Raw genomic sequence first — 26,775 nt, forward strand, 5'->3', positions numbered from 1 at the left:
CAATATTGCAATGGCACAACAAGGAGAATTCTGGAACGGAATAAAACTTGCACTTGAAAGAATATTGGATACCGTGAAATCTCACTATGAAAAAGCAAAATTAGCTAATCAACATCAGATGGATTGTGGTCTGCAGGCAGCAGGGAGCGTCAAGGGAGGAGATGGGAATATCTCAGATGAGGCATCCCAATTAAAACAGCAGCTTGAGGAAATTGTTCCAAGAGAGGCACCGGTCTTGGATCAGGGAGGAGTGCCAGGGAGGGACAAGGGGAAAAAGACAGCAAAATTAACCAGAAGATGCCTGGAGGACTCACTGAGGATGGACTGGGTGCATAGAGATTTGGTGGGCATAGATCAGACCTATAAAATGGCTTCAGAGGACATGAGGGATGACAGAAAACTTGAAAACACAGCAATATTAAATGAGAAAGAAATTAGAGAGGGAATTACCTAGAAAGATGAAAAAAGGGAAAACAAGGAAGGGCCCCTTAATATTGAAAACAGGTTTATATTCACCATTTGGATTTGTAAAAGGGTATATTCTGTATATTAAAAAGGAGAATTAAATTGAAATAAGGGAGGCCTAATTAGAGTAAAGATGTAATATGGTGATTTTTTATTTTAGGTAAACTAAATTAGATATAAAGCTGCGTTATGGATCTGGAACCATCTTTAATAAAAATGTTACTAGAAGACGGTTAATAGAAGAATTATTAGAAGAATTTTATATAATATGAAAGTAATGTTATGATAGTGGTCATATTGTGTACTAAAATCTGTATGTGAATGGTTTGAATGCTTGAAAGATGTTTGGAATTGGGGGGGACAACCAGGAAAACACTGAGATGTAAAAAACAAATAATTGTAAGCAAAATATGTAACACGATGTCTGATAAGCACAAAACAATGTAGATAGACCGGAAAACTAATAAAATGTTTAAAACACAAAACACCCAGCGATGATGCCACGGTGATTTCCAGTGGCAAGGTGTTCCATAGTCGAGGGGCCAATGCCAAGAAGGCCCAGTTTCTTGTTCTTTCTTTCTGGGCTTCTCTCAGCATCAGGCCCCTCAGCCATCTTTCCTGGCTAAAATGGGTGACACAGGTAGATCTAGGTAGGAGAAGGCATTCCGCCATGTATCAAGGTCGTAAACTGTTTAGGGCTTTATAAGTCGTCATTAACACTTGAAATGGATAGGAAATGAATTTGAAGCCAATGCAAGGTGGCAAGAGTGGGAGAGATATGCTGGTATTTTCTCGTTCCACTGAGAATCTGACCACCGCATTTTGCACCATTTGAAGTTTCCACCTCAATCTCAAAGGTAGCCCCACATAGAGTGCATTACAGTGGTCTAATCTTGAAATTACGAGCGCATGGACAAGAGTGGTGAGCACCCCAACATCAAGATAGGGACGCAGCTGGGCAATCCACCGCAGATGGAAATAGACAGAGCGGACCACTGACACCACCTGGGTCTCCATAATGAGTGCTGGGTCCAGATGTACTCCCAAGCTGTGAACCTCATTCTTTGCAGTGAGAGTCACTCCCCCAAAAGAGGGGGAGCTTCCCAAACCACAGATGGAGGGGCCATCCACCCTCAGGACCTCTGTCTTGTCCGGGTTCAGCCCCAGCCCATTCTCCTGCATCCACTACAGTACAGCCTCCAGGCAGCGCTCAAAGGACAGGATGGCATCCACTGAGGTAGGTGAAAAAGAGATGTAGAGCTGTGTGTCATCAGCGTACTGATGGCACAAAGCCCCACCCCCCCTGATGACCCCTCCCAGTGGCCTCATATAGATGTTAAACAGCATTGGAGAGATGATCGAACCCTGTGGAACTCCACAATTGAGGCTCCACAGGGCCGAAACACTCTCTCCAAGATGGACTCACTGAGGGTGGTCCTCCAAGAAGGAATGGAGCCAGGCAAGTGCCTGTCCACAGATTCCCGACTCGGAGAGCCTCCCCAGGAGGATACCGTGGTCGACAGTATCAAAGGCTGCTGAAATGTCGAGGAGGACCAACAAGGACATATTGCTCCTGTCAGCCTCACTGAACACGTCACCCAGTGTGACCAGTGCCATTTCCGTATCATGGCATGGCCTGAAGCCTGACTGAAATGGGTCCAGGGCATTGGTTTCATTTAAAAGAGCCTGCATCTGATCGGTGTCAAAAGGTTCGCCTTTTCCCTCAGGCGGCCCCTCCATGTCAGCAGGAAATAATAAAGGCTGAGTCCTTATAACTTTAACAACAGAACTTTTATTGCTACCTCCACTCTCCAGCACTCCCTTTAACGGTTCCAACGGTTTACAACTGGGCAACAAGTCCTCATCAACATGCTCCAAACTTTGAACATAGTCCCAGGGGGTCAACGGCGATGGTCCCCAAAGGGTTTCTTGTAACCCATTGAGAGGGTGGGGGACTCCTCTTGGCACAAATTGTCCCACAGCATTTGTGCCGAATCCACCCCCTCTCATCCGGACCCTCATCAAACTCCCCTCTTCTCCAACCACGCTCCTGCTGCAATTCTTCTTCTTCCCATGGAGCAACGATTACAACCATCACTGAGACCAATTCCGGATAGATCGCGACCTATAAGGAAAAGTTCCGCCTGCTGATTTGAAGCTTCGCTTATCCAGTCAGCAAAGTGTGATCGTCTAGCAGCCTTGACCTTAGCCAGGTAACAGTTAGTTGCGATCCTAACAGCTCTCTTATCCGTCAGTTTGTCTCTCCAAATGCACTCTAGCTTTCTCCTATTTCGCTTCATAGCTCGTAGTTCCTGATTATACCAGGCCCCTGGCCGAGCTCTGCGGTGGAGAGGGCATTTAGGAGCGATGGTTTCTACAGCCCTAGTTGCGGCAGCAATCCAGCCATCAACCAGAGCTTTGACAGGAGCGCCAGATAGATCAGCTGGAATCCCTCTCATGGTATCTTGGAATTGTAATGGATCCAGTAACCTTCGAGGACGGACCATCAAAATAGATCCCTGAGACGTTACATTTTATTAGGTGATTCTTCACTTGTTAGGAATAAATCTTGACACTCCTCCTTAAATTTATATATTGTTTAAACACATCTGATTACATATATACACAAGTTTTTCAGTTGTTAATTTTCGTGAAAATATCAGACATATTATTTGTGGTGATGGCGGAACGAAGGAAAAGCTAATTGCTCTGGAGAGAGAGAACAAAGGAATCAACAGCAGTTGTCAGAGCCAGCAGAGTCTTCTGACAACGCCCCAAGGGCTCTTTTTATTGACTTAGCATGATTACACAGTATGTTATGAGAGAAACAGGTAGGATGGTGGTTACCTAATCATTAACTAGGATTGGCTAAAATAACACTTTGCTCTTATGCTCTACCTCTAAGTGAAAGGGCAGAAGAAAGGGCTATCGCACCTGCCAGCCACTGCCATATCCTGCCAGGAGTGTGTGCACATCACTGAAACAGAATCACAGCATCAACCTTTAGGCAGAAGTTTCCCACATCTCCCCCCCCCTTTTTTTTTGGTTTATTAAGCAAAGGCACATATTCTTTCATATTTTTGCAGACTACATCTAAGTTTTTTTGGTGAAGGCCTGAGGGTGAAGCTTTGAGACAGGTAGTTATGGAAAAGAAGGTTGGTGTACATTGAATAAAGCAACAGCAGCTTATAAGGAGTATGGAGAGTATAATTCCATACATTAATTAACAGTGTGAAGCCATCCAAAGTGGGGTAGCCATGACCACAAACTGTCCCACCAGGAGGGGAGTATGTCCTGTCTTATGTTATTGGCAAGCTGTCTAAGCTGAGCAAGCTGATTATTTACTGAATGACAATTATCAGATAAGTTAAAGCAACAGAGATTGGCAAAAGACTCACAACCAATGTGATTGCGCAACATGAGATAATTCAATGCTGCACGGTTGTCTAAAATAGTGTCACGTAGCTGTTGTTCCTGATCAGCAGGGCAATAGCAGTGGAAGTGCAGTTAATGGCTCTAGCTAAGGAGCACACAATGTTGGCAGGAGTGCGGGAATTATGAACAGCAAGGCCAGGGACACCAACAAGCAATACAGCCAGCGAAACATACAGTGGTGCCTCGTTCAACGAGTGCACCGTACAACAATGAATTCGCATAGCGATCCCTTTTTGGGGATCGCTAATGCGAAGGCATCCTGATCGTTCTAATGGGCAAAAATAGCTTTGTGAAGATCGGTAAGCGTTTTGCTTACCGATCTTCGCAAAATGAAGCCCGACGATCAGCTGTTCGGCGGCCAAAATGCCCACCGGAAGCCCCGAAATGGCAGCGCGCAGCGTTTTCGCACCCTCCCCTCGCTTAACGAGGGCGCGAAAATGGCTGACGGCTATGGACAACATCGCTGAACGGTGAGTTTTCTGCCCATTTGGAACGCATTAAACGATGTTTAATGCATTCCAGTGGGTTTTTTTGATCCTTTCAGCGATGTTTCGCTATAGCGAAGGTTTTGCTGCCTTGTCGTGGCGAAGGGGCTTGAGTAACTCAGAGAAACTATGGGCTATGCCGTGCAGGGACACCCAAGACGGACAGGACATAGTGGAGAGTTCCGACTAAACGCAATCCACCTGGAGTAGGAAATGGCAAGCCACTCCAGTATCTTTGCCAAGAACGCCCCATGATCAGAAACAAAAGGCTAAAAGATATGACGCTGGAAGATGGGCCCCTCAGGTCGGAAGGCGTCCAACATGCTACTGAGGAAGAGCGGAGGACAAGTACAAGTAGCTCCAGAGCTAATGAAGTGGTTGGGCCAAAGCCGAAAGGACGCTCAGCTGTGGACGTGCCTGGAAGTGAAAGGAAAATCCAATGCTGCAAAGAAAAATACTGCATAGGAACCTGGAATGTAAGATCTATGAACACTGGGAAGCTGGAGGTGGTCAAACAGGAGATGGCAAGAATAAACATCGACATCCTGGGCATCAGTGAACTAAAATGGACAGGAATGGGCGAACTCAGCTCAGATGATTATCATATCTACTATTGTGGACAAGAATCCCGTAGAAGGAATGGAGTAGCCGTCATAGTCAACAAAAGAGTGGGAAAAGCTGTAATGGGATACAATCTCAAAAATGATAGAATGATGTCAATACGAATCCAAGGCAGACCATTCAACATCACAATAATCCAAGTTTATGCACCAACCAGCATTGCTGAGGAGACTGAAATTGAACAATTCTATGAAGATCTACAACACCTTCTAGAACTGACACCAAAGAAAGATGTTCTTCTCATTCTAGGGGACTGGAATGCTAAAGTAGGGAGCCAAGAGATAAAAGGAACAACAGGGAAGTTTGGCCTTGGAGTTCAGAACGAAGCAGGACAAAGGCTAATAGAGTTTTGTCAAGAGAATAAGCTGGTCATCACAAACACTCTTTTCCAACAACACAAGAGGCGACTCTATACATGGAAATCACCAGATGGGCAATATCGAAATCAGATTGATTATATTCTCTGCAGCCAAAGATGGAGAAGCTCTATACAGTCAGCAAAAACAAGACCTGGAGCTGACTGCGGTTCTGATCATCAGCTTCTCATAGCAAAATTCAAGCTTAGACTGAAGAGATTAGGAAAAACCACTGGGCCACTCAGGTATAATCTAAACCAAATCCCTTATGAATACACAGTGGAAGTAAAGAACAGATTTAAGGAACTAGATTTGGTGGACAGAGTGCCTGAAGAACTTTGGATAGAGGCTCGTAACATTGTCCAGGAGGCAGCAACGAAAACCATCCCAAAGAAAAGGAAATGCAAGAAAGCAAAGTGGCTGTCCAACGAGGCCTTAGAAATAGCAGAGAGGAGAAGGGAAGCAAAATGCAAGGGAGATAGGGAAAGTTACAGAAACTTGAATGCAGACTTCCAAAGAATAGCAAGGAGAGACAAGAGGGCCTTCTTAAATGAACAATGCAAAGAAATAGAGGAAGATAACAGAAAAGGAAAGACCAGAGATCTGTTCAGGAAAATTGGACATATTAGAGGAACATTTTGCGCAAAGATGAACATGATAAAAGACAAAAATGGGAGGGACCTAACAGAAGCAGAAGACGTCAAGAAGAGGTGGCAAGAATACACGGAGGAATTATATCAGAAAGATGTGGATATCCCGGACAACCCAGACAATGTAGTTGCTGACCTTGAGCCAGACATCCTGGAGAGCGAAGTCAAGTGGGCCTTAGAAAGCCTGGCTAACAACAAGGCCAGTGGAGGTGATGGCATTCCAGTTGAACTATTTAAAATCTTGAAAGATGATGCTGTTAAGGTGCTACATTCAATATGCCAGCAAGTTTGGAAAACTCAACAGTGGCCAGAGGATTGGAAAAGATCAGTCTACATCCCAATCCCAAAGAAAGGCAGTGCCAAAGAATGCTCCAACTACCGTACAATTGCACTCATTTCACACGCTAGCAAGGTTATGCTCAAAATCCTCCAAGGTAGGCTTCAGCAGTATGTGGACCGAGAACTCCCAGAAGTACAAGCTGGATTCCGAAGAGGCAGAGGAACTCGAGACCAAATTGCTAACTTGCGCTGGATTATGGAGAAAGCCAGAGAGTTCCAGAAAAATATCTACTTCTGCTTCATTGACTATGCGAAAGCCTTTGACTGTGTGGACCACAGCAAACTATGGCAAGTTCTTAAGGAAATGGGAGTGCCTGACCACTTTATCTGTCTCCTGAGAAACCTATATGTGGGACAGGAAGCAACAGTTAGAACTGGTCATGGAACAACTGAGTGGTTCAAAATTGGGAAAGGAGTACGGCAAGGCTGTATATTGTCCCCCAGCTTATTTAACTTATATGCAGAATACATCATGCGGAAGGCTGGACTGGAAGAAACCCAAGCCGGAATTAAGATTGCCGGAAGAAATATCAACAACCTCCGATATGCAGATGATACCACTCTGATGGCAGAAAGTGAGGAGGAATTAAAGAACCTTGTAATGAGAGTGAAAGAGGAGAGTGCAAAAAACGGTCTGAAACTCAACATCAAAAAAACTAAGATCATGGCCACTGGTCCCATCACCTCCTGGGAAATAGAAGGGGAAGATATGGAGGCAGTGTCAAATTTTATCTTCCTGGGCTCCATGATCACTGCAGATGGAGACAGCAGCCCTGAAATTAAAAGGCGCCTTCTTCTTGGGAGGAAAGCGATGACAAATCTGGACAGCATCTTGAAAAGCAGAGACATCACCTTGCCAACAAAAGTCCGAATAGTCAAAGCTATGGTTTTTCCTGTCGTGATGTATGGAAGTGAGAGCTGGACCATAAAGAAAGCAGACCGCCGAAGAATTGATGCCTTTGAATTGTGGTGCTGGAGGAGGCTCTTGAGAATCCCCTGGACTGCAAGGAGAACAAACCTATCAGTTCTAAAGGAAATCAACCCTGAGTGCTCACTGGAAGGACAGATCCTGAAGCTGAGGCTCCAGTACTTTGGCCATCTAATGAGAAGAAAAGACTCCCTGGAAAAGACCCTGATGTTGGGAAAGTGTGACGGCAAGAGGAGAAGGGGACGACCGAGGATGAGATGGCTGGACAGTGTCTGCGAAGCAACCAACATGAACCTGACACAACTCCGGGAGGCAGTAGAAGACAGGAGGGCCTGGCGTGCTCTGGTCCATGGGGTCACGAAGAGTCGGACACGACTAAACGACTAAACACACACACAATCCGGAACGGATTAACCTCGCTATGCGAGGCACCACTGTATTCTGCTTTGGATAACAAAATAATTTTACCATCACAAGTACTATCAAGAGATAAACTTTCTCATCTCAGCCGAGTTGAGGAATTCTGCAAAGCAAAAGGTTGCATTAAGTTGATTACTAATCTACTAAGACAGCATTGTGTTTCTGACAGACTGGCTGGAATGTAGCTAAACGTACGTTAACCACATGTAAAAAAACACCACCCTGTAAGTAAGATGATATTTGCTAAATTATACGAAATGTTGATAGCATGAGTACAATTCCATGTGGCTTTGGTTGTAGAAATGCACGTGTCAGAGGAACAGTTGATGACATTAAGTAATCATAGCTTTGGAAATAGGTAAGTAAGAACACAGAAGAGTTGTTTGGCGCGATGGTGACCTTTGATTACAAGATCTATAATCGCATTTAGAATGGAGTAAACATTTCAGGGAGGAGTGTTAGATAAATAAAGCCATTCTGCTATATAAATGGCCTTGTCAGACTTCGGGCTACACAAAAACCCAGTAGGCAATTGGGGAGTGTTCAAGATAACCACCTGCAAGGGACCAAGAGAAGGAATGCGGTTGACCATGGTACGTCACAAGGCTCATTAATTGGATGGCACGTTTCATAGCCTTAGTGATGGCTCCACTGTGTGGAGCATTTCTTTAGACAATGGTCATTGATCAACCGAGACAGATGGTCCAGGGAGGCACATTAATGGCAAGATTGCATAGAGGCCTGTATTATTGTGAAGCCAGAGACCTAGGACAGGAGGTCTTATTGGGAGTGCCGTCTCTCCCCAAGGCTTCTAAGGGGATGCAGATCACTCCAACACCTCCCCATCCGAGAATGATGCATCAGGGTCTAGACACTCGGGACTTGGAGGACAAGTTCCTCCCCCCCCGGGGACGGCCCCTCATTGTTGGCAGGAAACAATAAAGGAGTAATCTTGATAACTTTCAAACTTTCATCTTTATTTTCTCCCACATCCACCAGCACATCGCTTACAGAAACAAGGGGTTCTAACAAGCCACAATGTCCTGAAGCATAACTCTTATTATAGTCTCATGAACTCACAAGAGGTGCTCCCCACGCCATCCCTTGGCTTCTGGTTTCTGGGGAGGGGTGCTCCGTATTGCACAGATAGTCCCACAGCACGAATGCCTCACCCACCCTCTTTCATCAGGTCCTTCAGAATGTTTATATTTCGACGCTTCCCACTCACGCTTCAATTCCGTTTCTCTAGGCGCCACAATTACTGTCCACTCTCGTGCCACCACTCGTTGGGGTCTCTCTCCTTCACGGTCTGGATCTGGCAACAGTCCTCCCACTCTTAAGTTCGGAAAGTCCTTCATAAGACCCTGGGTGTGCACTCTTTCAAACACTCTCCTGCAAAAGGAGGGAGAGGCTGAGACATCAAGGAGTGGACACCCAGGATTTGGAAACATTCGAACCTTCACAATTATAAATTGGTCTGCAATTTTGCATAAATCCTTTTCAAGAGATGCCAACCCCAGATGGAAAAGAGAATAGACCCATTTAACACAAAGACTGACCAGTCGATGTTTTTACTGCTTTATGGATTGTGACTCAATTTTAAGTACAGAAAAAAAAAAAGGATTCGGTTGACGTGGCGTGTCTTGGAGAGTAGATGGAAGCAGAGGTAGTCCTCCTGCATTTATAAAAAAGATGTTTCAAAGTACCTGAACTTTTAAAAAGCTGAATTATTAAGCTGTTGTGTTTTTGATATATTTGTGATATAAATATAATTAGGCTTCTCTGTGAATTGAGTATCTTAGGGACAAATTTAAGCTAAAAAGGTAAATGGAGATTTTATTTCTTAGTGGAAATTGTTACTTTACAATATATTTAGACCCAAGAAATGGAAATGGCAGATTCTTTTAAGAACTATATGCAGGAGATTCAAATGAACATTATTAATCAACTTACAGATCAGATCAAAGCCCAAACTCTAGAAATTAAGGTGGTAACTTCAGGACTCAAAGAGGACGTGGAATGGAATATTCAGAAGAAAGACCAATTCACCAAAGCAGTGGGAGTAGCAGAAAATGACAATTTAGAATCAAGACTGAAGAAAGGCAAAATAATGAACTTTTATGAGAGGAACGTCCAGGTGGATGAGCTGTGGATTTATATCAGTGAAAAGATCATACAAAAATGTGTAGTATCTTTTTGTTAGATACTATAGATGGCAACCAGAAGATGACATACCTGTATATGAATAAATGTAGATCTTTGTACCGGGAAAAAATGAAACATCCCCTGAAAGTCAGCCCTAATGCCTTTTTTGGAAGCAAAAATTAATATAAGACCCTGTCTCATTTTCGGGGAAACACGGTTGTAAATATTTATTTATTTATTTATTTATTTATTTATTTATTTATTTATTTATTTATTTATTTATTTATTTATTTATTTATTTATTTATTTATTTATTTATTTATTTATTTATTTATTTATTGTATTTGTACCCTGCCAATCTAGTCATTTCGACCACTCTAAGCGGCTTACAACATAATGATAACAAGTTCTAAAAAATTTACAATTAATTAATTATATGATTCTATAAGATGGGAAAAATAAAAATAAATCAAATAAAGAGAGAGAAAAAGGAAATAGGACAGGAATTAACTGGAAGGGAAGGCCTGCCTTAACATCCATGTTTTTACTTGATTCTTAAAAGTACCCAGCGAGGGTGCAGCACGAATGTCTGGAGGTAGGTTATTCCAGAGACGAGGAGCCACCGCCGAGAAGGCCTGGTTTCTAGTTCTTTCTTTCCGGGCCTCCCTCGGTGTCAGGCTCCTCAGCCTCATCTCCTGGCTCGCACGGGTGACACGGGTAGAACTAGTTGGGAGTAAGCGTTCTGCCAAGTATCGAGGTATATGTTGTTGCACATATAGCTTTAACGTTGATCTGGAGTCAAAATGGGATAGCTTGTCAGAGGCATTATCTAAGAATTTGAGAAGATATGTTAAAGAAAGCTGGAAAATATTTTATGATTGGACTCAGAAACAAATATGAGTAAAGAATATAACATATGTTATGGATTTTAGTATTGTAGCACAGTTATGAAGTCAAGATTATACTAGATATTGTATTACTGTAAACACTTCCCTGTGTATGTTTTGTATGGTGTAATTTTCCTTTCCTTCCACCTCCCCCCCCCCCCGTATTTGTATTCCTTTGATTGTTCTCTGTATTATAATAAAAAATATATCGTGCTGAAAAAAATATTTCAGCCAATAATTCTCTAAAACAAAAATTGGCTTTCTTGAAGTCTAGAATGTGTGTGTGATTATGCTTGGCTTCCCGTTCCACTATGTAACAAATTCCAAGAGAGGGTGGTCACCCCCACCTACGGCTCCCACCACTTCAACCTTATTAATAGACCAGCCTGTGAAAGAGAGAGACCGAACAGACAGGCAAAGAGACACAGAGATCCGGGGTGGGAAACGGGGGCCTTCCATGTCCGAACTAAGCCGTACCTCTTAGGAGGCAGTGGTCCACCTCGGGGGTCAATAGCTGAAGACATCCTGGCTACCTGTAGCCAACCTCCCCGAACCCTTTCTGTTTCAAGGAGCGGGCTCTGCGCTGCCAAAACAAACACAGACACTAGTTTTAAGTTTAGAAGAGGTAGCCCCCCTGTTGTCTGTGCAATACATTGAATAAATAAACCAATAAACCAAAAGGTGGTCCAGGAAAGCTCACATTAAAATATAACAGCTAGTCTTTAAGGGGCCACATGGTGTTTCGACTAGTTTTATTTCTTTGGATTTGATGGGAACAAAATTGATTAGACTTTCCGGGGCCACAAGGTGATGGCCTCGGGTTTCTCTCCCAGCCCTCAGTGTTGCCATCAGGCGGCTCCCCACATGTGGGTCAGTCAAGCAGGCAAGGGATTCTGGGAGCTGTTCCTCCTGCCAAAGGTTGTTCAGGATCAGACCAGCCTTTCCTTCCCACCCCCGCCGGCCAGCAGGACCACCATACCTTGGGCCTGGCCCAGCCCGTTTGTGTGTTTAGTCGTTTAGTCGTGTCCGACTCTTCGTGACCCCATGGACCAGAGCACGCCAGGCCCTTCTGTCTTCTACTGACTCCCGGAGTTGTGTCAGGTTCATGTTGGTTGCTTCGCAGACACTGTCCAGCCATCTCATCCTCGGTCGTCCCTTCTCCTTTTGCCATCACACCTTCCTAACATCAAGGTTTTTTCCAAGGACTCTTTTCTTCTCATGAGATGGCCAAAGTACTGGAGCCTCAGCTTCAGGATCTGTCCTTCCAGTGAGCCCAGCCCAGCAACAGAGATACACGGAAATTCACTAACAGTTGTGTCGTCTCAACAAAGCTGGGATGAAGCAGGACTGTATTTGCGTAAAATAAACCATTAATTTTTTCTTGGCTCTGAGAACAAGTGAGGAAGCTTCTAGAAGTTCCAGATGCGTAAAGCACCCCTGAGCTGTCAGTAGCTGTCTCGGCCCTCTGGGGAAAAGCAGCGCCATTTCCCTCCCATTCTGCTGTGAGTTGGGGGGTCTGCACCTCAACGCGCGTCCTTCCCTTGGCTGGAAGAAAGAGGTCCTTTTTATGTCCTGGACATGATTGATTGATTGATTGATTGATTGATTGATTGATTGATTGATTGATTGATTGATTGATTGATTGATTGATTGATTGATTGATTGATTGATTGATTGGCAATGGCAGGGGCCTCATTCAGCCACGGGGAGGGCCAAGCCCACGGGATCCCCGCATGGACCGGGCTGCTCCGGTCCAGGACACCACTTTCCTCCAGAGGAAGGCGAGCAGTTTCCCCATCGGGGCTTTCCAGGATCACAAGGAAAACTGATCTCACTGCGCTCCACTTCCTTGTGCCTCAAAAACATGTTGCGTCTTGGAGAGGAGGAGGTGTGACTCCGTTTCCCAGGCGATCCAAAGCAGCCCCATCGGCGCCGCCCTCAAGACCCAACCGCGCCCTTCGAGCGCTGTCCTGGGAAAAACTAAGAACCGGGCGGGGATCCAGAAGTGGCGCCAGGATTGGCCGGTGGGAGAAGAGTCCTCCAATGGAGAAAAAAAGCCTGGCAAATGCAGCCGGTTGCTGGGCAGACTTCGCCTGGTCGACGGCATTACATAGTGGAGCGCAACGAGGACTGTTTTCCTTGGGATCCTGGAAAGCTCCGATGGGGAAACTGCTCGCCTTCTGCACGGGGGTGGGGGTGGGGGTTGGATCTGTGATCCTCCAGTTTCTGCTGCCTCTGAAAGAGCGGCTCCATCCCCTTGGGGTCGGGGGGGGGGGGCAAATCCCTTGGCTCAATGTGGCACCTGCAATAATCACTCACTCAAGCAAGCAAGCAAGCAAGCAAGCAAGCAAGCAAGCAAGCAAGCAAGCGATCCATCCAAATATCAGGCTCTCTCACTTTCTGAGCGCCAAGGCAAGAAAATGCGGTGAGCAGCTTCCCGAGGGGGTTTTTGGTCTGTGTGCGAATTATGCAAAGCGATGCCCAATGCGCACATGCCCCCCCCAAAAGTACTCAGCAGTGCAAGGGCTCTTCAGGAGGGGGAGTGGACTCTCCCAGCAGCAAAAGGGGGTCCCCGTTGGTCTCCCATCTGGATCCACTTTTCCTAGTGGACCAGGACCAGCCGAGGAGGGAGAAGCCGCCTTCAATCAATAAGGAAACCTCCTGCCAGTGGTGTCCTCGCTTTCGTTTGGAAAACAGCCAACCTGATCGTCGGTGGGGGTAGGAGAAATGCAGCATCTTAGGCTAAAGAAAACACGAATGGCTCATGTGATCAGCAACCATATGGAAATAAAATCATTCTGTTTCCCACCAGCTTCCCCTGTGATTGAGCTTGCTGGGGTGGTGAGCTGTTACTATTTTAAATTTTATATAAAAGGTCTATTGCAATTTTACTATTTTGATGTCATTCCTTAGATTCCTTAGCAGTGTTAGAAACAATTTGAGCTACTTTGGGAGATAGAACTCAAAATAATAGAAAAACAATTTGAGGTGCTTCACGTTGTTTGCTTGGGTGAACATTATTTATATCATGATGCAGTAAAACACTGACAGTAGCACTAAGCAGTAAGTCAGCAGTATAGAAATGCATGAAATGAAGAAACAGGTTTTAAACAAGTAAGACGTGAATATTATGTCACTGTTTTATCTTTCATGCCTCTTATATCCCAGGAGGAAATGTCTGATGAATCCCAAAGGGAACTGGAGTTCACAAACACAGTCAGCTCCATTTGAGGCTGAATCCAAGGGAACAATCAAGGAGGTCATGAAGGGTTGAAGGGACAGGCCCTTCCCCATAAGCAGTGGGTCCTCCCCCCCCCCACCTTGGGTCACCCAGGTGTTTTTGGACCGCAATTCCCCAAAGCTTTCCCAACCAGCTCTGCTGGCCTGGGTTTGTGGGAAGAGCCATCCAGGAACTCCTAGATTCCCCAAGGTTGGGAACCACTAACTAGAGAACCGACAAGGAATCCAAAGGTCATCTAGTCTAACCCCCTTCCCATTGGCAGAAAGAAGCTGCTGCTCCAACGTCCCTGACAGGGAGACTGTGGAGCAAGAGGGGACCTGCAAGGAGGAGGTGACTTCTCCACCACCACCTAAGACTTCCCCAAATCTTTCTCTTGGACGGTCACCCTAACCCCTTGGGTAACAGACCCTTTGGGAGAAAAGACACCAGACTATGTTTCATTGGACCGAGTTTCCTGGTTTCATGAAACAGGGTGCAGCAAATACTGATGCACAGTTGTGGGGATGCCCAGCCAACCGGAGACCCTGGGCTAAGGATACTGACCTTTTCTACACTCTTGGCAAAGCAAGCTTGTTTCCTTTCTTCTGCAGACGTCTATTGTCCCTTCCAAATGGTCACTCCCTTTGGGAACAGACTGGGTCCCCCCTTGGAAAACCAGTATGAGCCCCCGCCTTGGTCGAACGCCCTGTCACAATCCAGACCTCCATCAATTGGGGAAGATACTCCATCTTCTGATTGGTTCAAAATTGGGAAAGGAGTACGACAAGGCTGTAGATTGTCCCCCGGCTTATGCAGAATACATCATGCGGAAGGCTGGACTGGAGGAATCCCAAGCTGGAATTAAGATTGCCGGAAGAAATATCAACAACCTCCGATATGCAGATGACACCACTCTGATGGCAGAAAGTGAGGAGGAATTAAGGAACTTTGTAATAAGGGTGAAAGAGGAGAGTGCAAAAAATGGCCTGAAACTCAACATCAAAAAAAAACTAAGATCATGGCCACTGGTCCCATCACCTCCTGGCAAATAGAAGGGGAAGATATGGAGGCAGTGACAGATTTTATTTTCTTGGGCTCCATGATCACTGCAGATGGAGACAGCAGCCACAAAATTAAAAGACACCTTTTTCTTGGGAGGAAAGCGATGACAAACTTAGACAGCATCTTAAAAAAGCAGAGACATCACCTTGCCAACAAAAGTCCGAATAGTCAAAGCTATGGTTTTTCCTGTCGTGATGTATGGAAGTGAGAGTTGGACCATAAAGAAAGCAGACTGCCGAAGAATGGATGCCTTTGAATTGTGGTGCTGGAGGAGACTCTTGAGAGTCCCCTGGACTGGAGGCAGAACAAATCTATCAGTTCTAAAGGAAATCAACCCTGAGTGCTCACTGGAAGGACAGATCCTGAAGCTGAGGCTCCAGTACTTTGGCCATCTCATGAGGAGAGAAGACTCCTTGGAAAAGACCTTGATGTTAGGAAAGTGTGATGGCAAGAGGAGAAGGGGACGACAGAGGATGAGATGGCTGGACAGTGTCTGCGAAGCAACCAACATGAATTTGTCACAACTATGGGAGGCAGTGGAAGACAGGAGGGCCTGGCGTGCTCTGGTCCATGGGGTCACGAAGAGTTGCACACGACTAAACAACTAAACGACTAAACGAACGAACGAACTCCGTCTTCCAGGTGAGGTTCTCGAGCAGGTGAGTCCTGGCCACTGGGCGTCCTCCTGATTCAGTGGAGAAGTCCAGCTGCCAGGACTCAAGTGCCCCCCATCGCAAAGTTTCATGAGCCAAACAGGAGAGATCTGCCCCAGGATGACAAGGACCGTGAAGGAAGAAACAAACAAGTTTTTGATATTGTAATAGGTAGAATTTTTTAACCAAAAAAAAAAAAAAAAGAAGAAGAAGACATGTGCTGTAAAGGCCAAACAAAGCAGATGGAATTAATGAGGACAAAGTGAAGAGTCCTGCTGTGTAGGCAGATGATGATTTTACGTAATTTCTCCTCGGCTGTTGTGAGTCTCCCATTGGAAGGAGAGAAACACAATCCGGGTCAGTCGGAGCGCCTGAACTCCCTGCTCGTTTGTCTCCTTTTCTCTCTTCAAATATTTGTGAACAGACTCTGGTGACGGGGACTCTTGTGTGGAAGAACTTGGGCAGCCCGGAGGAAGCTCCTCAGTCCGGCCATTTCCCTTCTCTTTGGAGCCCTTTAACGCCCCCCCCCCGCCTTGTTTCTGCCTTTCCCTCTCGCCCCCCCCCGTTCCTGCAGGAGGGGGGAGAAGAGGAGGAACCTAGAGCTACGAAGGCGAGAGAGGAGCTCCTCCCCTTGACTCCACCCGGAAGCAGGGATCCTGCAGCGCCTGCCTCTTTCCCTTCGGCCCAAGGAAGGCGCCTGGAGGAGAGAAGCGGGGCTTTTGGGGCGCCTCCCGGATCGGGACCTGGACGGAGGTGGGCGCTGGAGGAGGGGCAGGTCGGGATGAGGAATGCATGGGGTGTGTGAGATGTCCAGTTTCCCGCCAGTCTCGTGGGGAGGGGGGGCTGCTTCTCTCGGCATTCCCGATGGTGCCCCGTTGTGGCTTGTCCTGCTCGACCTTCATGCAGGGCAGTTCCCCCCCCCCCCCGGGTCTCCTTCGGAGGGAGGGGGATTCAAAGGGGAGAGAGGATCTCTGGGGTCCGGATCCTACCCCCAAGGGCAAAGAGACCAAGGCCCCCGAGCCACCTTCCTGCAAGGCCCTAAGGGGTGGGGTGGGGGAGCGTATCCTTCTCTGCAAGGAGACCCTGCCTTCCCTTGAATCCTGCCCTGGATGGAAAGAAAGGAACGCGAGAAAGTAACTTGCCTCCCATCTCCTCCCCCCCCCCGCCTCCCTCTAATGACCCAGGACAACCCCCTCCCCTCCCTTAAAAGGGCCAGAGTCCCAGGTGGGGCAGGAGAGGCAAAGGGGGCTGCGATGGGGCGGGCAGGCATGAGGTGGAGGAGCCCCATCCTTGGCAACTTTGGGGGGCGGGCAGGAGAAATGGAGTTTGGGAGGGACGGGGTCTTCCCTGTGAGGGGGAACGTCAGCCAGACCTCTTGCTCTTTTGCACACACTGTATGTGTGTGTTTTTTTCCCCCTGGATGATCTGGCAGAGAGGAAGGGTGACCCGATCCCTCTCAATACCAGATCATGAGCTGAGGATCAACTTTAGGACTGGGGGGGGCAACGATGACTGCTCCCTCCTCTCGCTTGGCGGCTTCTGTCTTTTGTTGCTTGTGAACACAGACCGTCTTTTCGCAGAAAAGCAAGCAATATCACTCCCCAGATTGGTCCACAAGAATAGACTACCATAATTCTCTTTCTGGGGGTTTTCCCTTGAAGCTGTTTTTTCTGAATGACAGGCAGGACAGAGAAGGAGGTGGACTTTCCTCCATGGGATGTTTCCTAGTGGAGCCTGAAAAAGAGGTTTTCCTTCCTTCATTCCCTCCATCCCTGTCCCTCCCTGCTTCCTTCCTCCCTTCCTTCTCTCCTTCCTTCCTTCCCTCCCGCGCCTGATGTCTGCCCGCTGTCTGTCTGTTCTGCCTGCAGCTTCTTTCTTCCTCTTGTTCTGCTGCCTGAAGAAGAGAGAGAGATGGGGATGGAGCCCCATTCAATATAAACACGAAGGAGGCACATCCCACAAGGAAACGTTTTTGATTTGCTTTATCTGTAAAGCCTCCAGGCTGACCTATTTTTTTTTTCTCCTAGGAAGGGGTGAGACTCAGCTGATTTCTCTTTGCTCTTCTTAGAACGAAAAACAACGAACCAATTCCCAGACCCCTCGAACATTTGCAAGGTAAGTGGGATTTCAAGAGGTGGCTTAAGCAGCCTTGCCACACTCTCTCACCTCCCAGATTTCCTGGCCTAGCAGGGATTTGAATCCAGGTCTCCTGGTGTCCAGTCTGGTACTCCATCCATTACATCACACTGCCTGTCTGAAGATGTGCAGGGTGGCAGTGTTTTGTTTTCTTTGCTTTTTATTTAGGATTTTTTTATTAAAGATCTCAATCCTGCTCACCCCAACCCCATGCTCTCCAAGGGCAGGTCCTCTTGATAAGAGGCAAAACTTGATGTTCCTGATTTGGGGCGTGGGGTTTCCCCTTCACGGCTCCCTTCTTGTTCCCCCTAAACAGACAATCCAGACTGGGGAATTTTGCTTTATACCATCCAGCTGTACTTCAGACTCCTATAATAATTGATTAACAGGTAACATCATTTCTGTTCCAACTTTCCTCTTCAATAGGAGGATAAAAGGGAGAATAGACTAAGGCTAAACCTAAAGAAAACGGGGGGGGGGGTCCTCCAACTGGGTTCCCCTGATGCCTGTGATTTGCATGGTTCCCAGCACTCGCTGGGCGTTCTTCTGGACCCAACATGGTCAATGGAGAACCAGATGGTGCCTGTGGTCCGATCTGCTCACTTTCCTCTTAGATGAATTGTGCAGCTCCACCCCTATCTGGATGCCCTGTCACTCCCCAGATTGGTCCACACACGGATGTTATCAAGAATAGGCTACAGTAATTCTCGTTTTGTGGGGCTTCCCTTGGGGCTGTCAGGAGCAGATGCAGGAGGGGCAGCATCTCCTCAGTCCACCACTCTCCCCCTCCGGTCGTCCCCTCTGGGAAGGCAATTCCACACCACCGCGTGGGGGAAGGTTCTTCCGTTCCACGTTCTCTCTCTCCTCCTTTGCTACTTGCATCCACTCTTCCCTTAACTTCTGGCTCCATCCTCTGCTCTCCCATTGGCCCCAGTATAAAGGTTTCCTGGCTGAGTGTTGGTTCTGCCTCTTCTCTTGGTATAATCATCCTCTCCCACATATGAATCTATGCATTCTCCATCCAGAAACATTTCCATCTTTCTACCAATACCTTTTCTCCTTTTTCCCCTTTCCCCTCTTTGCTAGCTTGGGCTCCCTCCGCTTTCTTTGGGCGAAGGGTAGGACCCTCTTGCCCCCTTTCTCTCATGGGGCCGTTGTGAATCTCTTCTTCCTCCTTTTGGGATCCCGAAGAATGAACTGAAGATGCCGCTTCTGCCTTGGGGAACTTTGAAAAGAGAATCCTGTCCAGAGTGGTATAATATACCAGATGGGCGGGATATAAATCAAATAAATAAATAAAATTAATAAATATAATAAAAGCAAATTAACGATCCAATTATTAATCTCATCAAGTGCAGGGCTTTTTAATCCATGGATTGACCTCAGAATTGCCTTGACAAACTCCCACAGGCTGGCAGGTGGGTCTCCTCCATTTACAAAGAACATGGGAGTGATTCCAAATTAAGGAATTAAAAATGATGTTAGAAATAGCCGGGGAGTTACAAATACTCCTTCACTTTGACCTGGGCCGGTACTCTGCTTTCTCCTTCTCCTCCTGTTGCTCATGCTGCTTTCTTTGGTTAGCAGGGCTTTGATCAGACCCGTTGAAATAAACGAAATGAAGAAACACGCTCCCCTCATTCTTGTCTAATTGGTTTTAAGCATGACTAGGGAAGGACCCCATCTTTAGGTGGCAATCCTAAATCTACTTTCCTGGAAGCAAGTCTCTCTGACCATCTTGAAAGGGGTTGTTGGGCATTTGTACCTTTCGATATAAAAATAAAACAAAGGAGAAAGACCCTCATAACCCTTTGGAAAATGAAGCAAAGAAGGAACGACAGGCTGGGTGAAGAAATATTTTCTTTCCTCTGTTCTCACTCTCCCAACACTCCATTGGAGTGGATGTCCCCACGTTCTGGTCTTGCGTGAGAGGGAAAAGAGCTTCCCTCTGTCCACTTGATCCATCCCCTGCAGAATTTTATGAATCTCAATCATGTCCCCCTCAGGAACATTTTCTCTATACTCAAGAGCCTCAAACGCTGTAGCCTTTTCTCATCAGGGAGGGGCCCCAGCCCTGTCATAACTTCACTTGTTCTTTAGTGCAGTGGTCCCCAACCTTGGGCCTCCAGATGTTCTTGGACTTCAACTCCCAGAATTCCTGGCCAGCAGAGGTGGTGGTGAAGGCTTCTGGGAGTGGTAGTCCAAGAACATCTGGAGGCCCAAGGTTGGGGACCACTGCTTTAGTGCACCTTTTTCAGTTCCATGCTGCCTTTTTTGAGGTGCGTCAACCAGAACTGTCCGCAATACTCCAGGTGTGGCATTACCAGCCTCTTGTACAATGGCATGATAAAGTTGGCTGTTTTATTTTCAATCCCCTTTTTAATTATCCCAAGTATGGAATTGGCCTTCTTCAGTGCCCTGCGTTTTTGTGGACACTTAAGCAGGGAAAGGAAAGCAGCTGGTTTATTTTTTTTCAAATTTTTTATTTTTTTAATATAAAGGGTGACAAAAAGGGAAAAAGGAACTTGGAATTTATGAGGAAGAGGAGAGACAATAACATACTAACAATCATTCTATACTTATTGCCATATCAAAGTTTTAAATTATTCTGTTTACTCTTTTCTGCCTTCTAGCTTAGGTTCTCATTTCCGTGTATGCTATTTACACGTTGCCTGTTAATTTAGTCCATTTATTGAATTGGTCCCATCTTTCTGTTGCCTTTTGTAGGGAATAATCCTTCATGACTTCTGATAAAATATCTATTTCTGCTATTTCCCATATTTTTTCAATAAGATCCTCTTGCTTCGGTATCGTCGGACTTTTCCAATTTTTAGCATATAAAATTCTAGCTGCTGTAACGATATACACAACTACATATTCCTTTGATTTATCCACATTATCAGGTATCATACTCAATAGGAACAATTCTGGGGTTAATGGCACATTACAGAGCAATATTTGTTGTAACATGTACTCTTTTCCAGTATTTTTTCGCTCTTTCGCATGATCACCACATACAATAATAACTTCCCACTTGCGTTTCACATTTCCAACACTTATTTAATACATCTGTATACATCTTTGACAGTTTTTCTGGGGTCATGTGCCACCTACATATTTTCAGCCATTGGTCAATATCGATATTATGCCCTATGTTTTGTGCCCACTTTATCATGCATTCCTTAACCATTTCATCCTGCATTTTAATTTCCAACATATAGTTATACATTTTCTTAACAATTTGTTCTTTTGAACCCAACAGCAGCTTATCAAAAGATGTTTGCTCTGAATAGAAACCCTCTATTTTATCTTTTGCATGTCTAGATTCTAGCTGTGCTCTATGCCACCAATCTATTTAAACATTCTATGACTCTAGTTCTTCCTTAGACCTTAATTCCCCATATTTTTTTAGTAAGTCTTGATATCTTTGTAAATTTACTTTTGTCATGAATCTAGGTTGTGTAAAAGCCTCTATCGGTGACACCCATACAGGTATTTTGTAGTAAATTTGTTGTATAATCTTTCTCCACGTTCCCAATAAAGCTCTTCTTATCATGTGTGAGTTAAAATTCTTTTGTTCTTTATCCTTTTTATACCATAGATAAGCATGCCATCCTAATTGCAAATCGTGTCCTTCCAAGTTGAGTACTCTATCATTTTCTAGAGTTACCCATTCTCTTATCCAGTCTAGGATACAAGCTCTATAATACAGAACCCAATCCGGAAGACCAAAGCCACCCCTCTGTTTAGCATCTTGCATTGCCTTAATTTTAATTCTTGATTTTTTTCCCCTTGCCATATAAATCTCATGATTATCTTGTTAAGTTCTTTAAAAAATGACTGTTTTAGTATGATAGGAATTGATTGGAATAAAAATAAAATTTTTGGCAAGATGTTCATTTTAATTGTTGCAATTCTTCCCAATATCGATAGTTGTAATTTATCCCATTTCTCCAAGTTGTTCTGTATCTCCTTCATCAATTTCATGTAGTTATCTTTAAATAGTGTGCTTGTCTTCTTTGTGATTTGTATCCCTAGATATCGAATTTTCTTTTCCTCTTGGAAGTTCGTCTTCTCTATTAGCACCTGCCTTTCGTCTTCTCTCATGTTTTTAGTGAGTATTTTGGTCTTCTTTTGATTTATTCTCATTCCTGCCATGTCACCGAAATTTTTTACCATTACCATCAAGTCTTCTATTCAGTGCAGTGGATCTTCCAATATAATGACTAAATCATCCGCAAAGGCTTGAAGCTTATAGACTTGTCCTTTTACTTTTAGTCCTTTCACTTCCTTTTTTTCTCTAATTTGGTCATTTAATATTTCTAGAGTCAAGATGAATAGGAGTGGGGACAATGGACACCCCGTCTGGTACCTTTCTGTATTTGAATTTCTTTTGACAATTCGCCATTTATTCTTACTTTTGCCTTTTGTTCAGTATATATTGCTTTAATTAGTTTCATAAATCTTTCTCCAACTTGCAGCATTTCCAACACATATATCAAAGAATTCCAATCAAGATTATCGAAGGCTTTTTCTGCATCCAAGAATATCATGGCCGTCTGTTTCTCCGGGTGTGCTTCATAATATTCTAAGGAGTTTAAGACTATCCTTATAATATTCTTCATCTGTCTTTTTGGAAGAAACCCAGACTGATCTTGATGCATCAAATGAATTAAAATTCTTTTCATTCTAGTTGCCAAAATGGTCACATATATTTTGTAGTCCACATTCAGCAATGAAATCGGGCTATAATTTTGTATTTCTTTACCCTCCGTGTTTTCTTTAGGTATAAGAGAGATTATCGCTTCAGTCCATGTTGCTGGTATTTTCCCCTCCTCTTCAATGCATTCTAGCAGCTTCTTGAATGGCTGAAGTGACACTTCTTCCAGTTCTTTATAATATTCTGCTGGTAGCCCATCCGGGCCTGGTGCTTTGCCATTTTTTTGTTTTTTAAGAGCTTCTATAATTTCTGCATATGTTATAGGCTCATTTAAGGACTGAATTTGTTCTTTAGTCAATTTCATTTTGTTATGCTTTAATATGTATTCTTCCTGGGTTCCTCTATCAACTTCTTTTTTCTTGTATAGTTTACGATAGTAATCTTCAGCGATTTTTAAAAATTCTTCCTGTTTAAATTTATTTATTCCCTTTTCATCTTTCAAAGTTCGGATTGCTGTCTTCTCCTTCTCTTTCCTTAATTTATATGCTAGCCATCTTTCCGGTTTATTTGCGTTCTCAAAAAAGTTTTGCTTTGCAAATTTAAACTTTGCAGTTTCTTCGGTGAGCAATATGTTAATCTGATGTTGTATGGATTTTATCTTCTCTATCAATTCTTTATTGGTTGGATTTTGTTTCAACTGCCATTCCTCTGACGCTAGCCTGTTTTCTAAGATCTCATATTTTTCCATCTTTCACTTTTTTGTTTTGCTGCGAATCTTATGGCTATTCCTCTAAAGAAGGCCTTACTTACCTCCTATACCATAAACATTGAGGTGTCTGGTCTCATATTCTGTTTAAAGAAAAAGTCCATTTCTTCTTTTGCTTGTTTCTTGAATTCTTTGTTTTTTAAGTGAAGGGAAGCAGCTGGTTTAAAGGGGATGTGGGAAAACAGTGGTGAAGAGGTCTTATTGGCTGTGTTCCATAGTTCCTGGAATTCAATGTCCAAAATCCTTCTTTTGATCATTTGGAAGGCTTGCCCTTGATTTAGTGAGCCTGAGGAGTCACTATCTAAGCCAATCCATTTCAGTTTTTTAAAAAGGGCAGTTGTCTCAAAGGGAGGTTTAGAGTCCAGAAATAGTTGATATAATAAACTATCTGGGTCAGAGTTTTAGAAAAGTTTTAGCCAGAATTGAAATGGTCTCAGCCAGGCTATAATTTCCAAACAGGAAAATCCAGATTCTAGATAAAGCATCGAGTAGGGAAAACAATTTGGTAGCCCTAGCACTTTATGTAAGAATTGAGATTGTATCCGTTCAATTGACCTATCCATGGCATTTAACCAGATTGAGATGCCATACGATATTTGTGGGATAATTTAGGATTTAAAAACCTGTAAAGCCACCAGAACATAACAATTGCCATAATTATAATAGAAACAAAATATTGCCTGACCAGTGAACCTAGCTACATTTAAAACCGTTTTGCGATGGGGAGACCAGGAATGTTTGTAATAGAACAGGGTGCCTAGGTATTTATAATCTTTCACCTATTTGATTTTGTGCCCATTCACATTCCATTGAAATTGCTTCCATGACTTTGAGAAAACCAAAGTTCATTAAAATTTAGTTGCATTTTGTTTTTGTCCAGGTATTCAACAGTTCCGTTAAAACCTCATGAACTTTCCTCGTTAACCATTCTGGCATTCTTGAACTTAGTTGACCCTCCTTTTTTGCAGTATACACTTCCACTCAGCCTCTACTACCGTTGTTTTAATAGACTCCAAGCACTCCGGGGTGATTTGTTTTTAACCTTCCCTTTCAACTTCTTTCTAATTTGCTTCCTCGTCTGAGGGAAGTCCACCCTTCAGAAATCAAGGGGTTTTGTGTCAGATTTGCTTGACGCTCTCCCCCAACATGCAAGGCAAAAGAGATGGCAGCATGGTCACTATTCCCTAGGGTCCCTAACCAGGTCCTGAGTACCACACAGTATTAGATCCACAGTTACCTCTCCTGTGGTGGACTCCATGAGAACTTGCTCCAAGGCACAATCATTTAGCATGTCAAGAAACTCAATCTCTCTTTTTTGACCCGAGCACGCATTGGCACAGACAATGTAGGGATAGTTGAAGTTCCCCATTATTAAAATCCTGTCCCTTTTGAACACCTCCCTGATTTCTCTCTGCATTTCAAATTTTCCCCCTCAAGTTTTTCCCCACATTTCCCCCTCAATATTTTGATCTGGTGGATGATAGCATCTCCTTCCCACCACCACATTGCTCCTTGGGCCTCGCAGTTTGACCCACAGTGATTCTATGATGGAGTCCGACTCACCGTACATCTCCATTCTGCTGGATTCTACCACTTCTTTGACCTAGATGTCCTCCCCGCCTCCAACATGCGCCTCCCCATCCCTCATATAGAGTTTATAGTATGGGATTGCAGCATCCCACTGGTTCTCTGAATTCCGCAAGTTTTCCGTTATGGCCACTATATCAGTGTTATCCCTAGCCACCAAATGTTCTAGCTCTCCCATCTTTGCTCAGACACTTTGGGCATTTGCATAAAAGCACCTGCATATGGGGGTCCCCCAAGAAGGGCTGCTTATTTGCTTCTCCTTCCAGTGGACCAACAATCGCATCCCATCATGCTCTCAGTCCTAATACCTGCATTGTCATCACTTTGTTGTTTTCTACCCTCTCCACCCTCATTCCGTAGGCATGAGGAATCCTGAAATGAATGCAGCTCAGCACATGTTGGCTTTCCCCCAGGATTCAGTTTAATAGCTGCTCTGCTACCTTTTTAATGTTACGCGCCAGCAGTTCAGTTCTGTATTGAAGTGAAGATCATCCCTCTTGCACAAGCCCGGCTTGTCCGAAGACATTAACGTGCCAAATAAATCTAACCTCTTTGCCTTGACACCCCCTTCTCATCAACACACTGAGACCCCTGAGCTCTGCCTGTCTAGCTGGCTCTGCACATGGAACAAGTAGCACTTCTGAGAACACTACCTTTGAGGTACAGTAGTATCTCAATTAATGTATGCCTCAGTTTACATAATTTCTGGTTTACGGACAGAAATCAGTTCGAAATGATGCATCGTTTATGGTCATTTTCCCCCCATTTCTTTCGCTTTGTGAGGGAAATTTCCCTGTGGGGTTTTGTCACTGTGCTGTTCATCTGCACCTGGGGCGAAAGCCACCGGGAAAAGGCTGAAAACCGACCAGCCTGAAGACCCTTAGGGACAACAAGGGTCAGGAGGGGCCAGGAGAGGCTCTTCTGGACTGTGAGTGAGCATCAGACGAAGGAATGAGGGGCAGCGGCTCATCTTTTTCTCCCTCTGAAGAGAATCACGAAGCACAGGCTGGAACAGAATGCCATATTGGTGGTGACGAACAATGAGTAGCTGCGATTACCCCCGGGAAGAGGGAGAATGGAGAATTACAGTTAAAAACTGATAACAACAAACAAAATTGAAGCCCTTAATCTAAATGAACTGGTAAAGAGATAAGGGCCGAAAGGAGTATAGAAGCGGGGAATATTTGCTTACCGGTTCTGCTAGCACACTAATCTGAAAATGAAACTAAGCTTTGAGCAGACCCGATTCAAGGTCAAAAAAATAAAGCTGTTTCAGGAAAACTGCTTGATGAATTAAGCAATTGCGGGCAGAGCTTATGTTGATGTTATAAAGAATTTGACAGAGTTTTTAACAGTAGCTTGAGTACCAGTTTTTGAGACTTTGGGACTATATTTTATCTCCGCGGGGGAGAAACCCCCCTCCTTTGGAGGCTACGGCTGTAGAGTGGAGGGGAAAGCAGCTCTGGTTCGGAGTCACAGTGGATTTACAGTGCCTTGGACAGACTGTGTATTGGAAGATAATGACACCTACTGGAAGAAAGCAGAATACCAATGCCAACTTTAGTACATTTAACTGACTTATAAAAGAAAAAAAAGCCTTTGGGACCTAGAGACTGCATTAAGAATGGAACTGTGGAAACATCGAGGTAGGAAAGGCAAGGTTTCTCTTTTTTTCTTCTAGTTCCAACTTGGCTGTTGAAATAATACTGGGAACTGTGGAACATTAGCCGCCTAGAGTGGTCCTCACCGACCAGATAGGCAGGGTATAAATTAAATAAATAAATAAATAAATTGATTCTTATGCTGGTGGGATTGTACATGGCTTGGTTTTTTCCCTAGTACATTCAACGTTCTGGGATGCCCTTGGGATGCCAGAACTTTATATTAAGGACGGAAACGTGAAAACATCGATGGCAAAGGCAGGGGTCTCTTTTTCTTAGCTTCAGTTTGGCTTTTGGAA

General features: G+C 44.6%; 1 protein-coding gene and 1 long non-coding RNA gene across 8 annotated transcripts in view; one reads left to right on the forward strand and one right to left on the reverse strand.

The window, feature by feature from the left end:
- LOC144587362 (uncharacterized) overlaps nt 1-26,775 on the forward strand; it is a 60,380-nt gene that overhangs the window by 24,194 nt on the left and 9,411 nt on the right. For 2 of the 7 annotated variants that reach the window (XM_078387738.1, XM_078387740.1), the window contains exons 1-2: nt 13,030-16,463; nt 17,694-17,781. The gene's annotated coding sequence lies outside the window, so the exon portion shown is untranslated. Of the gene's footprint in view, nt 1-13,029; nt 16,464-17,693; nt 17,782-26,775 lie in introns of those variants that run through there. The other 5 variants (XM_078387735.1, XM_078387737.1, XM_078387736.1 and 2 more) reach the window with 3 other exon arrangements.
- Nucleotides 16,852-26,775, reverse strand: part of LOC140703887 (uncharacterized) — a 40,963-nt gene continuing 31,039 nt past the window's right edge. The window contains exon 3 of the long non-coding RNA XR_013542575.1: nt 16,852-17,560. This is a non-coding gene — a long non-coding RNA (uncharacterized LOC140703887). The remainder of the gene's footprint in view (nt 17,561-26,775) is intronic.

The sequence above is a fragment of the Pogona vitticeps genome, chromosome 2, assembly GCF_051106095.1.
Source record: "Pogona vitticeps strain Pit_001003342236 chromosome 2, PviZW2.1, whole genome shotgun sequence".
Taxonomy (NCBI): Eukaryota; Metazoa; Chordata; class Lepidosauria; order Squamata; family Agamidae; genus Pogona; species Pogona vitticeps.